The sequence below is a fragment of the Heterocephalus glaber genome, unplaced genomic scaffold (genome assembly GCF_053883595.1).
Source record: "Heterocephalus glaber isolate CG9 unplaced genomic scaffold, H.glaber_assembly_v1.0 deba00000347, whole genome shotgun sequence".
In the NCBI taxonomy this organism is placed as follows: Eukaryota; Metazoa; Chordata; class Mammalia; order Rodentia; family Bathyergidae; genus Heterocephalus; species Heterocephalus glaber.
In genome coordinates this window covers 40,276,710-40,293,611 of record NW_028258143.1, presented here as the reverse complement: position 1 = coordinate 40,293,611, position 16,902 = coordinate 40,276,710, and the positions used below count along the sequence as shown (strand labels likewise).

The following is a 16,902-nucleotide window of genomic DNA, read 5'->3' as shown; positions in this document are numbered from 1 at the left end:
TGGGAAGTCTCATCTTTTTAAGTTCTTTATAGATTCTAGATAGTAGACCTTTGTCTGAGGAAAAGCAGGTGAAGATGTTTTCCCACATTGTGGGTTGTCTCTTCACACTGCTGGTGGTTTCTCTTGCTGTGCAGAAGCCTTTTAATAAGAAGAGATCCCACTTGTTGATTGTTTGTGCTAGTTCACGGACAACTGAGGTTTTGATCATGAAATCTTTTCTTACACGGATGTCTTCAAGAGTTCTACCTAACCTCTGTTCCAACTGGTTCAGAGTTTCTATTTTAATATTTAGATCTTTAATCCATTTTGATTTTAGTTTAGTGCATGGTGAGAGATACAGGTCTAGTTTTAATCTTTGGCAAATTGAAGCCAATTTTTCCAGCACCATTTATTAAAGAGGCTGTCTTTCCTCCAGTGAGGGTGTTTGGCTCCTTTATCAAAGATGAGATGGATGAGTGTGTCTGGTGTTGTTTCTGCATCTTCTAATCTGTTCCACTGGTCCTCAGGTCTGTTTCTTTGCCAGTACCATGCTGTTTTTATCACAGTAGCTTTGTAGTATAGTTGCAGGTTGGGGATTGTGATACCACCTGCCATGTCTCTGTTACCTAGAATTGCATTTGCTATTCTGGGTCTCTTCTTGTTCCAAATGAATTTGTGGATTGATTTCTCAAGGTCCATGAAGTATGCTGCTGGGATCTCAATTGGAATTGCATTAAATCTATATAGCAGTTTTGGAAGTATGGCCATTTTCACTATATTAATCCTTCCTACCCAGGAGCAGGGGATGTCTGTCCATTTTCTGAAATCATCTTCAATCTCTTTTCAGAATGCCATAGTTTTCAGAGAAGAGGTCTTTGATGTCTTTTGTTAGGTTGATTCCTAGGTATTTCAGTTTTTTGGATACTATTGTGAAAGGAATTATTTGCCCTATTTCTCTCTCAGTGAGTCTGTCATTCGTGTAGAGGAAAGCTATTGATTTTTGTGTGTTGACCTTGGAACCAGCTACTTGATCTTCTTGATGATCTTCTGCATTCTATTTGCCATTATCTTATTAAGGATTTTTGCATCTATGTTCATTAGTGAGATTGGCCTATAGTTCTCCTTTTCGGTTGGGTCTTTCTCTGCTTTGGGGATCAAGGTGATGCTTGCTTCCAGGAATGAATTTGGGAGTATTGCTTTCCTTTCAATTTCATTGAAGAGTTTGAACATTAGTGGCAGTAGTTCCTCTCTCAATGTCTTGTAGAATTCAGCAGTGAAGCCATCAGGGCCTGGGCTTTTCTTAGTTGATAAGTTTTTAATTACATTTTCAATTTCATTGGTTGATATTGGGTTGTTCACAATTTTTAGGTCTTCTTCATTCAACTTTGGTAATTCATATGTATCTAGGAATCTGTCCATTTCTTCTGTGTTATCCATCTTATTGGTGCATAGGTTCTCAAAGTTGGTATTGATGATCCTCTGGATTTCTGCTGGGTCTGTTGTAATTTCACCCTTTTCATTCCTAATTGCATGGATTTGGGCCTTTTCTTTCCTTTTTCTGATAAGGTTGGCTAAGGGTTTGTCAATTTTGTTGATTCTTTTGAAGAACCAACTCTTGGCTTCCTTGATTTTTTGTATCATTCTCTTAGTCTCCACTGCATTGATTTCTCCTCTGATCTTTATAATTTCCTCCCTTGCATGAGCTCTGGGGTTGTCCTCCTGTTCTGTTCTAGCAGCTTGAGGTTCAGCATCAGGTTGTTTAATTGGGCTCATTCTGTTTTCCTAATATGCATATTCACTGCTATGAATTTCCCTCGTAAGACTGCTTTCATTGTGTCCCATAGATTCTGATATGTTGTATTGTCATTGTTGTTTAATTGAAGGAACTGTCTGATTTCTTCTTTAATTTCCTCTGTGACCCATTGGTTATTCAGAAGTGTGTTGTTCAATTTTCATGTGTTTATGAAATTTTTTGAGTTTCTTTTGCTATGGATCTCCAATTTCATTGCACTATGGTCTGATAATATACAGGGGATAACTTCAATTCCTTTGCACTTACTTAAACATGTTCCATGTGTGAGTATGTGGTCTATTTTGGAAAATGACCCATGTGCAGCTGAGAAGAATGTGTATTCTGCTTTTGTGGGGTGGAAGACTCTGTAAACATCTGTTATGTTCATTTGTTCAAGAGTTCGATTGAGTTCTAGTATTTCATTACTTATTTTTTGTCTAATGGATCTATCTATTTGTGACAGTGGGGTGTTGAGGTCCCCCACTACAATTATATTGGTGCATATATGACTTTTCATGTCTGTTAGTATTTATTTTATATAGTTGGGCACACTAGCGTTTGGTGCATAGATATTTATGATTGTCATCTCTTACTCTTCAACTGTTCCCTTTACAAGGATGTAGTGTCCTTCTTCATCTCTCTTAATCAGTGTTGGTTTGAAATCTACTTGATCTGCAAAGAGGATAGCTACTCCTGCTTTTTTTCAGGTTCCTGTCACATGGAGTACTGTTTTCCACCCTTTAACTTTCAGTCTATGAGTTTCCTTTTGAATTAAGTGTTCTTCTTGTATGCAGCATATTGTTGGATTTTGCTTCTTGACCCATTCTGCCAGTCTATTTCTTTTGATTGGTGAATTGAGACCATTAATGTTGATGGTTCTAACTGAAACGTATTGACTTGTCATTGCCATGACTTTTTCTTTTTGTTGGGTTCTCCCCCTTTACATTTAATTTCTTGTTGTGCCAGATGGGTTCATTTTGCTTTGCTTCCTGGGGTTGTGATCCTCAATGTCTGTTCCTACGATATTGTGTAAAATTCTTTGGAGTGCTTGTTTGGTATTCACAAAGTTCCTAAGGTGCTCTTTGTCATGAAAGTATCTTATTTCTCCATCAACTTTGAAAGATAATTTTGCAAGGTACATCAATCTGAGTTGGAGGCTGTTTTCTTTTAGGGCTTGGAATATGTCACTCCAACCTCTTCTTGCCTTGATGGTTTGTGTTGAGAAGTCTGTTGTGATTCTGAAGGGCTTTCCTTTGTATGTGATTTGTTTCTTTTCTCTGACTGCTTGGAGAACTTTGTTCTTTTGTTGTGTTTCTGGAATCTTAACAATTATATGCCTATGTGTAGTTTTTTTTTGATCAAGGCTATTTGGAGTCCTATATGCCTCACTTATCTGTATGTCAAGATCTTTTCCCCTGCTTGAGAAGTTTTCTGCCATTCTTTCTGTGAAGAGATTTTTTATGTCATGTGTACTCTCTCCTGTTTCTTCCTTGAGCCCAATCAGTCTCATGTTATTCTTCTTTGCATCATCTAGCAGCTGCTGGATTGATTTCTCATGTTCCCTTATAATTTTGAAGCAATTTTTCTTTTCCTGGTCACTAATTGCAATCTTATCTTCTGTATCTGAAATTCTTTCCTCACATTGGCTCATTCTGCTGTGTAGACTTTCAATGGAGTTTTTCATGTCCTGGAAATCTATTTGCATCTGTTTTATAGATTCCATTTGTTTCCTATGTTGGGATTCCATCATGTTCCTCAGCTCCTCTCTAGATTTATTAATCATGTCTTGCACTAGGAGCACAATTTCTCCTGTTATGTGAGAAATTATTTTTTGATTTCATTTTTTCCTGATCTCCTTTTGTTGCCAGTTCAGTGGGTCCAGGTGGTTGAGTATCAGATTGTTCCATCTCATTTCCCTTTGGGGTTGCTGTAGGTGATCTGGAAGTCTGCTTTTGAGACTTATTTATGTGTTTTCTCATTTCGACTGGAGGGGAGGCACTTTTGGCACCTGCATGGATTACCTCCTCTGAGCTGGGAGAGGTGGGACAGGGGCCAGGAGCAGTGGTAGGGATGGTGGCCCAAAAGCCCTTTCCTCTGGGCTGGGAGCAGTGGGAAGGATGGTGGCCAGGAAGCCCCTTCCTCTGGACTGGGAGCAGTGGGAGAGCTGCTGAGAAGCCCCTACCTCTGGGCCTGGAGCGGCAGGACTCAGTACAGTGGTCTGGTGGTCCAGTGTCCTCTGCGTCTTTGTAGTGTGGAACCAGGTGGCTGTATAGAGGAGCTAAGGGGGGGGGGGTGTCCAGTGGATTGTTGCTGGGGCGGGCTGATTCAGCACGTTCCGTGTGACTCACGACCTCAGTAGGGCATGCACAGACCTGCCTCTGGATCTTGCTTCTTGACCCATTCTGCCAGTCTATTTCTTTTGATTGGTAAATTGAGAGCATTAACATTGATGGTTATAACAGATATGTATTGACTTATCCTTGTCATGACGTTTTCTTTTTGTTGAATTCTCCCCTTTGTTTTTAATTTCTTGTTGAACCTGATGGATTCATTCTGCTGGGCTTCCTGGGGTTTTGATCCTCATTGTCTTTTCCTAGGATATTGTCTAAAATATTTTGGAGTGCTAGTTTGGTACTCATGAAGTTCCTAAGGTGCTCTTTGTCATGAAAGTACCTTATTTCTCCATCAATTTTGAAACATAGTTTTGCAAGGTACATCAATCTGGGTTGGAAGCTGTTTTCCTTTGGGACTTGAAATATGTAACTCCAAGCTCTTCTTGCCTTGAGGGTTTGTGTTGAGAAGTCTACTGTGATTCTGATGGGCTTTCCTTTGTATGTGATTTGTTTCTTTTCTCTAACTGCTTGTAGAATTTTGTTCTTGTGTTGGGTTTCTGGAATTTTGTCTATTATATGCCCATGTGTAGATTTTTTTTTTTGATCCAGGCTATTTGGAGTCCTATATGCCTCACTTATCTGTCTGTCAAGTTCTTTTCCCCTGCTTGGGAAGTTTTCTGCCATCACTTGTGTGAAACAATTTTTTTTATGTCATCTGCACTCTCTCTTGTTTCTTCATTGACTCCAATCAGTCTTATGGTATTCTTCTTTGCATAGTCTAGCAGCTACTGGATTGATTTCTTGTGGTCCCTTACAATTGTGAAGCAATTTTTCTTTTCTTGGTCACTAATTGCAATCTTATCTTCTATATCTGAAATTCTGTCCTCACATTGGTTCATTCTTCTGTGTGAACTTTCAATGGAGTTTTAATCTCTTGGAAATCTGTCTGCAGTCTGTTTTATGGATTCCATTTGTTTCCTATATTGGGATTCCATCATGTTCCTCAGCTCCTCTATTTTTTTTATCTGTGTCCTTTCTAGATTTTTTAATCATGTCTTGCGCTATGGGCACAATCTTTGCTTTTATCTGAGAAATTATTTCTGATTTCATTTTTTCCAGATCCTCTTTTGTTGCCAGTTCAGGGAGTCCAGGTGGTTGAGTATCAGATTGTTCCATCTTGTTTCCCTTTGGTGTTGCTTTAGGTGATCTGGAAGTCTGGTTTTGAGATTTGTTTATGTGCCTTCTCATTTCAATATGTGTAGTGGTGCTGCTGGCGCCTTAGTGGCTCACCTCTGCAGTGCTGGGGGTGGTGATATGGTGGCCCAGAAGGCTCCTCCTCAGCTCTGCAGACAGCACTCTCCTCAGTGCTGGGGGCAGTGGTACAGCAGCCCTTATTATATTTTCGTGTTACATAAAAAACATAAAGGATCACTTTAACCATTTTTAGGTTAAGTCCATTCACACTGTTGTGCTCCATGCTCTGCATTCAAGATTTATCCATGGAGGCTTGTGTAGCTCTAGGCAACTCCATCCACTGCTCTGTGTATTGTGACAGCAGGGACACAGCAGTGAGTTCTTTCTGTAATTGAGAGTGTTGTATCACTTCCACCTGTGAAGCAGAACAGATACTGCAGTTGTGCACACCATTGTACACATATACTCTGTGGAGCGTCGACATCTATAGGTGACGTCCCTGGGTGACAGGAAAATGGTATCTTCCATTTTACTGGGATGGTCCAAGTTTCTTTCCAAAGTGACTGCATTCAGTACTCTCCCACTACAATGTAGTGTGGAAGTGTGGCCAAAACGAAGCAAACTTAAGTTATTCTTTATCTGATTACAAAATCAATACATTATTTGCCAAAATAGAGGAAAATGGAAGACTTAAAAAGCACAAACAAAATAAAAATCATTCAAAGCTCACCCCTCAGGCATAGCTAACTGATGTTAACATTTTAGAATAAGTCTTCCCAGACTTTTTCTTGGCATATATTTACATATTTTAACATAATTGGCATAATACTGTACATATTAAGTATATTCAAAATTTTTTTCTTTCCCCTCATCAAGTTTATTGGTACATTTTAGGTATAAAATAGTTACATTCATCATTGGGATCTTGTATGATCACATGAGTATCATGGTTCTTATTTTTTTCCCCTTCCCCTGGCCTCCCTTCACCCCCTCCACCCTTCCTTATTTGCAAAGACTTTTGTTTCCATTTTTTTCCTTTTCTCATATTTTTTCTTTTCCCTTCTTTCCTTTCCCTTACCCCTCCCACTTCCCCTGCTCCTTTAGACCTTTTCTTCCTATTGCATAATATCAATTATAGATTTTTAAAATTATAATATCAAGATCTAGGAGACATTACCACAGATTTTACAGAATTTAAAAGGATATAGAAAGCATATCACAAAAATCTGTTTTGAAATAAATTTGACAACTTTTAAGAAGTACCTTGGAAGACAAATTAATGAAACTAACTCTGGAGGAAATATAAAATTTGAATAGCACCTATTAAAGAAAGTATATTCCTAGCTTGAAAACCTACCTATATGACAACAACAGACTCATATACATTTTAACTGATAAATTATATCAAACATTTAAAGCAGAAAAAAAAGAACACTTCTCCCCTCATTTTAGGAAATCAATATTGTGCTAATCCTCAAACTGGATAAAGGTAATAAAAGAAAAAAATATGAACATAGATAGAAATTTGTTTAACAAAACAAACTATTAGAAGTCAGCTCTGGCAGTATGTACAAAGTGGTTTTATTATAGGGATGGCAGTGTTGGTTCAGCATTGGAAGATCCACCCCCAAAAGTCATCATTTTAACAGAGGAAAGGAAAAAGCCATATGATCCTGTCAGTAGTTGGAGAAAAAGTATTGGACTAAATTCTACAGCTGTTCATTGTAAAAGCTATCAGGAGACTAGAAGTAGAACAGAACCTTCTCAACAGATTAAAGACATGTACCCCATACTTCCAGTGAGAACACCTTATATGAATGGAGAAGATACAATGCATTCTCCCTACGGTGGGGAACAAGGGCAGATATGCCTACTCTTCATTTGTCCATTAAACTTTGAAACATAGGCCTAAACCAAAATAGTCTGACAATAAAATGATACAATTAGGATAAGATTGGCACGGCAGAAGCAAAATCTTTATATGTAGATGAAGTGATCATCTACAGAGAAAATACTAAGAAATCTCTAGGAGCCCCTAGAACTTGTACTTCAATTTAGCAGGATTAGAAAATATAAGGTATATATAAAAATTCAGGTCTATGTATACTTGCTATAAATAAAGAATTGGATATTGAAATTTAAAAGTTATGTAGGAATACAAAGGACCTAGAAAAGTAAAAAAAAGAACAGTGTTGGAAGACGTTCAGTACCTAACATTAAGACTTCTTCTAAAGCTACAGTAATCAAGGCATTGTTTGTGTAAGGAAAGACATAGATCATTGTAATAAAAGAGAATCTAGAAATAGAATCACACATATATGGTCCACTGAGTTTTGAAAGATTATTTAACATTAACATTTTATAGAATATAAACTCTATTCAAGAGCCGAGGAAAAGATAATGTTTTCAGCAAATGGTACTAGAACACCTGGTATCCGTATATAAAAAATTAACCTCAACCCTTTATTTCCATACATAAAAATAACTTGAAAGGATCTATGAACCTAAGTATGAAAGCCTAAAAGTATAAAACTTTAAGAAGAAATTATAAGGGAAAATGTTTATGAATTTAGGGTAGGCAAGAACTTCCTAGGATACAAAAACCATTATGTATAAAAGAAAAAAATTGATAAATGAGATTCCATCAAAATTTAGAACTTTAAATGACATCATTAAAATGAAAAGTAGTCCTTAATCAGACCATATTTACAATATATATAACCTATGACCAGAATATATAAAGAATTCTTACAGCTCATTAATAGAAAACCCAATTAAAAAGTAGACATGACAAGATGATAGATAGCCAGTACAGCACAAAGAAAGGTGTGCAACACTAGAATCAGAAAAATACTAATCAATACAATAACAAGATTGAATTATACACTCATTAGGGAGATGAAGTTAAAAGTTTTAAAAGCCTTGTCATGACTTTTTCTATTTGTTGGATTCTCCCCCTTTGCATTTAATTTGTCACGCCCAATGGATTCATTCTGCTGGCCTTCCTGGGGTTGTGCTCCTCATTGTCTTTTCCTAGGATATTGTCTAAAATATTTTGGAGTGCTGGTTTGGTATTTATGAAGTTCCTAAGGTTTTCTTTGTCATGAAAGTATCTTATTTCTCCATCAATTTTGAAAGTTTTGCAGGGTGCATCAATGTGGGTTGGAGGCTGTTTTCCTTTGGGGCTTGATATACATCACTCCAAGCTCTTCTTGCCTTGAGGGTTTGTGTTGAGAAGTCTGTTGTGATTCTGATGGGCTTTCCTTTGTATGTGATTTGTTTCTTTTCTCTGACTGCTTGGAGAATTTTTTTCTTCTGTTGGATTTCTGGAATCCTAACTATTATATGCCTATGTGTAGATTTTTTTGATCAAGGCTAGTTGGAGTCCTATATGCCTCACTTGTCTGTATGTCAAGTTCTCTTCCCCTGCTTGGGAAGTTTTCTGCCATCACTTCTGTGAACAGTTTTTTTATGTCATCTACACTCTCTCCTGTTTCTTTGTTGACTCCATTCAGTCTCATGGTGTTCTTCTCTGCATAGTCTAGCAGCTGCTGGATTGATTTCTTATGGTCCCTTACAATTATGAAGCAATTTTTCTTTTCCTGGTCACTAATTGCAATCTTATCTTCTATATCTGAAATGCTGTCCTCACATTGGTTCATTCTGCTGTGTAGACTTTCAATGGAGTTTTTCATGTCCTGGAAATCTATTTGCATCTGTTTTATGGATTCCATTTGTTTCCTATATTGGGATTCCATCATGCTCCTCAGCTCCTCTATTTTTTTAACTGTGTCCTTTCTAGATTTTTTTTAATCATGTCTTGCGCTATGGGCACAATCTTTGCTTTTATCTGAGAAATTATTTCTGATTTCATTTTTTCCAGGTCCTCTTTTGTTGCCAGTTCAGGCAGTCCAGGTGGTTGAATATTAGAGTGTTCCATCTCATTTCCCTTTGTGATTGATATAGGTGATCTGGAAGTCTGTTTTTGAGGCTTCTTTATGTGTCTTCTCATTTCCATGGGGGGGGGGGGTGGTGATGGTGCTGCTGGGTGCCTGAGTGGCTCACTTCCTTTGCCCTAGGAGTGGTGGAATGGCAGCCCAAAATATTTAATGAGTTCATATATCTACAGTCTTAGAAAGGCATAAAATATTAAATTGTGTTTAGTTAGACATCAATCACTTTAATTAACAAAAAATAATATTAAATTATATCAAGGTCATCCTACAAAATACTGAGCCTATGGTTGCTGTACATTAGGATGTGTACTTTGATGTAAAGACAAACTTGTCTCTCTGTCACTTTTAGCCCTAAGCCTGAACATGTACTACATTCTTTCTGCTGGCTACTTTTTTACACATTCACAATGGGAACCTTTTCACGTGTTCATGTTCTAACTTTAATAAAACAACTAATTCCTTTTAGTACCTTCTTTCTTTTTATCCTTGAGAGTGGCCCTTTGGTGAGGACTCAAATGTCTAAACAAAGCTCCTTTTTGAGACACAAAGGGCTCAGGGTTCTGGAATTACTCTTCCTTGTCCTCTCTCTGGGTCCCACAGGAAGGGAGAAGTCCTGTTTCATTTAGTTATCTGTCCATGCCCTGAAGCCTGCTATGGTGGGAGTTGGCCACTCTGTACATGTTGGTGTTTGTGAGTCTGGCCCATGGTACAGCTGTGCTTACAGGGCATGCACCCAATTTGGAGCACCATGCAGGAGTCTAACTGGAATAAAGTACTTTCCACATGGAACAGCCTTCTAAATGGTCATGGTCACAGATGGTATCCATACACCGGAGGACAAACTAAACTGACAGCCCCCTGGACATAAAGTTTAGAAGAGTTGTGTGTTTTGATTTCATGTCAAATTATCTGGGAGGGGCTACAAAAAAGCTAATATTAATTATAGCATAATTTCATATTTTCTTGCCTCTTCAGTATTGAATCTTCCAGAAGTAAACAGAAAATTTTGAAAGATATTCATTAAGCTTGCATAGTTTGGGCATACTTTTTTTGTTTTCATTTTTATTAATTCAGAGTTTGACACACTTATTTCATATGGTTACTAGAGTTTGCACATAAAAAATAGGATATCCAGTTAAACTAGAATTTTAAATGACAGTCTTTAGTATAAGAATGTTCCATGCAACATTGGGGATACACTTATATTAGAAATTATCCCCTTTCTTCTCTGAAATTCAAATTCCATGCTGTGTTTTATCTGGTACCCTTTTAATGAGTCAGAGAGTGACTTAAAGCTTTGTGGGCCATCTGGTTTCTGTCATGACTACTCAGCTCTACCATTGTTGCTTGAAAAGCCTCCTAGACCATAAGGAAACACATGAGTGTAGTTACTTACAGAAATAAGTGATAGGAAAAATATAGCCCACAGGATTGAACCTTTTATTTATTCATCCTTTTATTATGTGTGCTGTGCTAAACCCTGAACTAGGCACTGGGAGAATAGAAGAGACTTAAAAATGCTCTATTTTACCCTCATGTGTTTAGTTTATTGGGGGGTAAATAGACAAAAAATAATGAACAAATAACCAAGTACAACTTTTAAAGTTATCAGAGAAATAGAAAAGAATAGTATACTACAATGGGGGGTTATAAGGGGGAAAAGAGTAAGATCTTTCTTAGGATCTTGTAGGAGGACTCCTTGGAAGAAGTGAAGGTTGAGAAATTTTCAAGAGGAGAAGGCATGTTTAACAGTCCTGAGGCAGCAAAGGATTCAGTGCTCAGTGTGTTTGAAAAATTAAAATTAGTTCAGTTAGCCTGGAGTGAGGTGAAAAAGAAGGGAATAAAGTGGGGAAAAAAAGCTGAAAGCAAATACCCCAATCTTAGCGGCCTAGAGAGGAAAGCATACTGCTAATCTATAGGCATCTTGAATAAAACCACTTTTGTTGCTGAGTGTGAGACAGGCTGAAAACTTCACATGAATGAAGGCTTAAAAAATAGGCTTTAAAACATAATACCTTTATTTTCCAAATTACAACCCGCTCTGAAGTGACCATTCTGAACCAGTGGTTCACAGGCTTTGGTGCTCATCAGAACTACCTAGGGAGTGTTTTGTATTGTTTTATTTTGTTTGTTTTAAATTAAATGTCAAATCTATACCCCAATCTGATTAAATCAGCAAGTCTGGGGCTGAGATGGAGGTACAATATTTTCTTCTTAAAATCTCCTCTGGTGTATCCAATCATGTTGAGCGGGCTTGTTAACATGCAGACTCTGATTCAGGGGGTCTGAGCTAGGCGTGAAATTCTACATTTCTAACAAGCTCCAAGAAAATGCTGATGTTGTTGATTCACCCACCACACTTGCAGTATGGAGGGCTGAGAGCTCTTTTGTAGTCCCTACACATACACCTGCTTGCTATTTTCTTGTCCCCTTCATCTCCTTCCTACTTGTCATCCTTCAAAGTTTTATTACCTGTCAGTGGTTGGCAAACCGCATAGGCTGCTACTGAACCCCACATTGCTTCCCATTTTAAAAGGCTTTCTAAAGCTTAAGGACTTGCATTCCCCAGCAAAGGTCTGCAATCACTCTCAAAAGGCAAGGTAATCTTGTTAAGAGAAGATCTGAAGTATCCTCAGTAACAAATACTCAAGGCAGCTTCTTTGTTCTCTGAGTCTCCATCCTCCAGTGCCTCTGGTACATTTGTTTGTCTCAGAACAGTCATGCATTGTGGGTCCATTCGTCTTCCTTTATCACTTTGTTACTGCTGCCAAGCACTCATTCAGAGGTGCACTACAGCTTCTGGGCTGACAAGATAATTACATTCCAGGCAGACTGGGAGAAAGACAGGTAGTGCTCAAAAGTTCCGAAGCCGACTACCTAGTCATTGCTGGTACAGACTTCAAGATCAAGCACCTGATCTAATTAGCACACTCCCATCTCTACCTGCCTGACTGTGGAAGGCTGACAATTGAAAGCCTGAAGGCAAAGCAGATATCATGCAGCCCAGAGACAGACATTCACTCTACCCTTGTGCCAGAAACAATTACATGTTCTTTTTTGGAATCTTGAGTGTCCTAGTAACATAGTCGAGCCTGGGGGTAAACTTTTGCATAATATAGGTACCCCTGCATTTACTGCTAATGAATGGCAAAACCAGAGAAATCAAACCCTATGAGAAAGAAAGACCCCACAGGAAGAAAGCTGTATGATTGCCTTCATAAGGACTTATTTCAGCACCCCCCCCCCCCAAGTTCTGGAAGAAGCACAGTGCTCTACAAAAGCAAGCCTCCACCGGCAAAGAGCTGTTTTCCTTGGACCAGATAAATAACACAATACATTCCCCTGGGAAATTTTTTCTGTCTCTATGCTTTTGCTACTTCCTAATTCTTTCAAGATGTAGTCTTTGAGCTGGAAAGTCATTATGGCTACTCCTCTTTTTCTTTCTTCCTTTTGCTTTGGGGTAGAAAAGTATTCTATAACCTCCAGTCCACACATACAAATCATTATTATCTTAACTTGCTAATGAGACTCTCATCTTCATTTGCTTCTGGGATCAGCACCACTTCCTCCTGCAGGGGCCTGGTGAAAAAGACAGAGCACCTGCTATAGAGTCAGGATATGTTTCTACCCCTTACAGCCTCTGTGCAAGGTACTCAACTGTCCAGTTTAAAGCAGGGGTACAAGGTTAAAGAAATCAAAAGAACTCATCCCTGTCTTTATGGGTTGAATCATGTCCCCAGAAAGATATGTTAAACATCTAATGCTCAGTGCCCCAGACTGGGGTTACTGTGGATGCAGTTAGTTAACATAAGGTCACACTGGAAAAAGGTAGACCCTCAATCTAATAACAGCATTGTCCTTATATGAAGAGGGAAATTGCAGAGAAACAGACATTTGAGGGGAGAACACATCGTGACAGGGTTAGAGAGGGGGGATGCATCCACAAGCCAAAGTGCCAAGGATTGCTTGTATCACCAGAAGCTAGAAAGAAGCAAGGGTGGATTCCCCCCTACAGGTTTCAGAGGGAGGCTGACACTTGCTGCACCTTAATCTCAGACTCCTAAGCTCCAGAACTGTGAAACAATAAATTTCTGTTGGAAGCCACCCAGTTTATGCTACCTTGTTATGGCAAGAAAATTAATGTACCTAGGCTCAGGCTGACTCATTAACCTCCTGGGCTCAACAGTGATGTCACAGGAGCAGGAGAGCCATTGCCAGGCACCTGACAGAAGTGGTCTTGTTAAGAGATCTGGTGCCAGGCAGAGGTGGGTCCAGCTCTGCTTCCTGGTGGATGACTTCAGACACATTACAGTCTCTGGGTCTCAGGAGTTTGGCAGTGTAACAGGGATAATTATGGTACCCAAATAATAGGGCTTCTGTGAAGACTGAAAGGGATGACACAGCCAGGCCTGAATATTAGCTCTAGCTATTCCACCCTGGGCATGTAGGAAGCAGGCTCTGGACACTGTTTTCTGTCTGTGGAGTGGGCTCTTTATACTTCCCCAGAGATCCAGGTAGAAGCTGTCCTCTCCCCATACATTCCTGCCACTTCCCTAAGGCTGTCCAAGGGTACCCATAACAACTGATTCCCCAGAGGCCCGGGGCTTCTGAAGCTGAGGTGTATAAAGAAGTGCTTGGAGCTATCAGGACCTCTCCATCCTTTTGCATTGTCTCTCTACACTGGTAACTTCAGTTTATGGGGGTTTAATCCTTGGAGCCAGGCCTAAGGAATGGGAGAGACATAGGAGGCAGATGAGATGAGATGAGATGAGTTGCCTATGAGAACTGAAAAGCTTGCCTGGTGATATGTCCCTTGGTTCCATACTTGGCTAGAAAGAATCGTGTAGGAACTGATTATTCCTTATGACCAAGTATTTGATAAATCTGAGCCCCTTTCAGAACTGCCTGTACTTTCTGTAATTTAAATGACATCTGGATTACTCAGAAATGTCACCATGACAGCATCAATAACAACAAATGTTTCTCTGTGCACTTGTTTGTCCGAGAATAGCCACATCCCGTGGGCCCATTTTTGGTTGGGTGTATATATCTTGGAATAGAATTATCACCAGATGGAGTCTGAGGAGGTCCCCTCAAAGAGGAGGTGGGGGCCTCAGACTAACCCTCAAGCCAGAGTAGGTTCTTGAGTTGTCATAGAAAAAAGTTGCAGGACTCATCTGTGAGAGGCATAGGGAGATTTATTAGGCAGCATCAAAGAAGTACACACTCAGAAGCAAGTGCAGGCACTTGAGGATGGGACACATTATGGTCTCAGGCTGGGGTATGTATGTGGTTTTGGAGGTGTCCTCAAGGCTGGTGATGTAGGAATAGACTAGGTGTGTATGCTATTCCTAGTATCTCGGTCTGTCATGTTACCCACTAGTGAGCTAGATTACAATGCAAATCTTTTCCTATGTATGAAGTTTAGAGTTATGGTACCCAGTGAACAGTGCTGCTTGCTTGAGGGTGAAAGTCTATGGAATTTATGAATCTGTAATATCTGAAGAAAAGGATGGGCCCAATTTTTTTTTTTTTGAGGCAGGGTGTTGGTATGCATTTCAGGCGGGCCTTGAACTCACTATGTAGCCCAGGTTGCCCTCGAACTTTCAGCAAACCTCCTGCCTGAGCCTCCCAAGTGCTGGGATTACAGGCATGCACCACCATGCCTGGCAGCATGGGCCCAGTCTAAAAGCTTATTGTATCTTTTGAGACTGTTAAGAATTTTGGAGTGTGTTGCCTAGAAGGGCAAAACGACAGCACTGTAACCTTGGATAACTTTTATTGGGCTCTGAAACAGTAGTTCTCTTAAAAGTACAATTTTAAAGTTATGATATCCCTATCTCCTTTCTGCCTATCTTTATTTCTCCTATCCTACCTCAGAATTGCTAGGAGACTGTGCTTATGTTCAGTTTTAGTAGATACAGTATGGAACTACATTTCCAAAGTAGTTGTACCAATTTACATTCCAACTATGTGTCTGAGGTCGTGTTCTAAATTTACAGTTTAAAAAATTTTAGCCATTCTAGTGGGTACCAACTGCCATGTCATTGTGGTTTCAATTAATATTTCTCTAAGGACTAATGATGCTGAATACTTTTAACATATTTATTTGCCACTTCCATATCTGTTTTTAATAGGCTGTCTTTTTTGGTGATATGTAAAAATCCTTTGTCATTTGCATGTACTACAGATAACTTCTCCCTATCAATTGCTCCTTCTCACTCTCTTAGAAGTATCTCTTTGAGAACAGAAATTCTTAATTTTTAAAACATAGTCTTTATTTTTTAGAGCAGTTTTAGGTTTACAGCAAAATTGAGTGGAAGCTACAGAGATTTCCCATATATCCCCTGTCCTGTTCATGCGAAGACTCCCCAGTTATCATCATTCCCCCACCAAAATCCAGGAATTTACATCAATGTATCATTATCACCTGAAGTCCATAGTTTACATTAGGGTTCACTTTTGACATTGTACATTCTAGGATTTGACAAATATGTAATGGTGTATATCTACCAATGCAGCATCTTATGGGGTAGTTGTGATGTAGGGATGATATAGGAGATGGAATGGGGTCTTTAAATGATATAAGGGAAATATTATAATTCTTAACCTGTTAGATATCTGATATGCTTGGTTTGTGTTCTCTGAAATCAAAGAATAACTTATAGGAACAACAGAGGTTAAGAATAGGAAATATTTATTGAAAGGATAGCTCCTGTGAGGCAGGAAGGGTCCTAAATGGGTAGCTGAGCACTCCGCTTCTCAGGGGAGTTTTATAAAGCACAACCACATAGACAATGTGGGTTAAAGCTATGATCAACCACTAAGATTTTAAGTATAGTCGCTTGGGTAACATCAATCCAATGGGGAAGCAAGTTATGTGGCAAGTGTACACGGAAGGAACAAAGAACTTTTTAGAAAGGAATGAGTCCAAGAGTCCTGGTTATCCATGGAGGTGACTGATGTCTATCTAGACTTCATTAGACCAGGTGTTACCACTTACCTTAGACCTGGTCATTTTGTCTTTATCTTGAGGCCTGGCCTCTAACAGATGTGCCTTTGGCACAGTTGTAATGTGTTTTTACCTTTGTCCTGACTCTCGAGGACCTAGCCCTGTCTGATACAGCCCTGTGTATAATATTTTTGCCTAGCTTAGCTGTCTGTAATAGTTTCACTGCCCTAAAAATCCTCTATGCTCTGCCTATTTATTCCTCCCTCCCCCAACCTCTGACAACCAATGATCTTTTTAAAACATTTTTATTTATTTATTTAGCAGTGCTGGGGATCAAACAAGGGCCCTGCATATGCTAGGCGGGTCTTCTGCCCCTACCCTCCAGCAATGACCTTTTTTTCTGGATCCATAGTATTGCCTTTTCCTCATCATATAGTTGAAATAATATAGGATATATCTTTTTCATATAAGTTTCACTGAATAATGTTCATTTAAGATTCCTCCATACCTTTTCATAGCTCAATAGCTCTTTTCTTTTTAGTACTGAATAATATTCCATTGTCTGAATATGCCACAGTTTATCCATTCAGTTACTGAAAGCATCTAGGTTGCTTCCAGGTTTTTTGGCAATTATAAATAATGCTAGTATAAACAGAAATCTGTAAGTTTTGTTTAGTTATAGGTTTTCAACTCCCT

General features: G+C 39.0%; 1 protein-coding gene across 5 annotated transcripts in view; it reads left to right on the top strand.

The window, feature by feature from the left end:
* The window catches only part of Itgb6 (integrin subunit beta 6), a 149,721-nt gene that overhangs the window by 86,470 nt on the left and 46,349 nt on the right, over nucleotides 1-16,902 (top strand). The gene's annotated exons all lie outside the window — the stretch shown is intronic.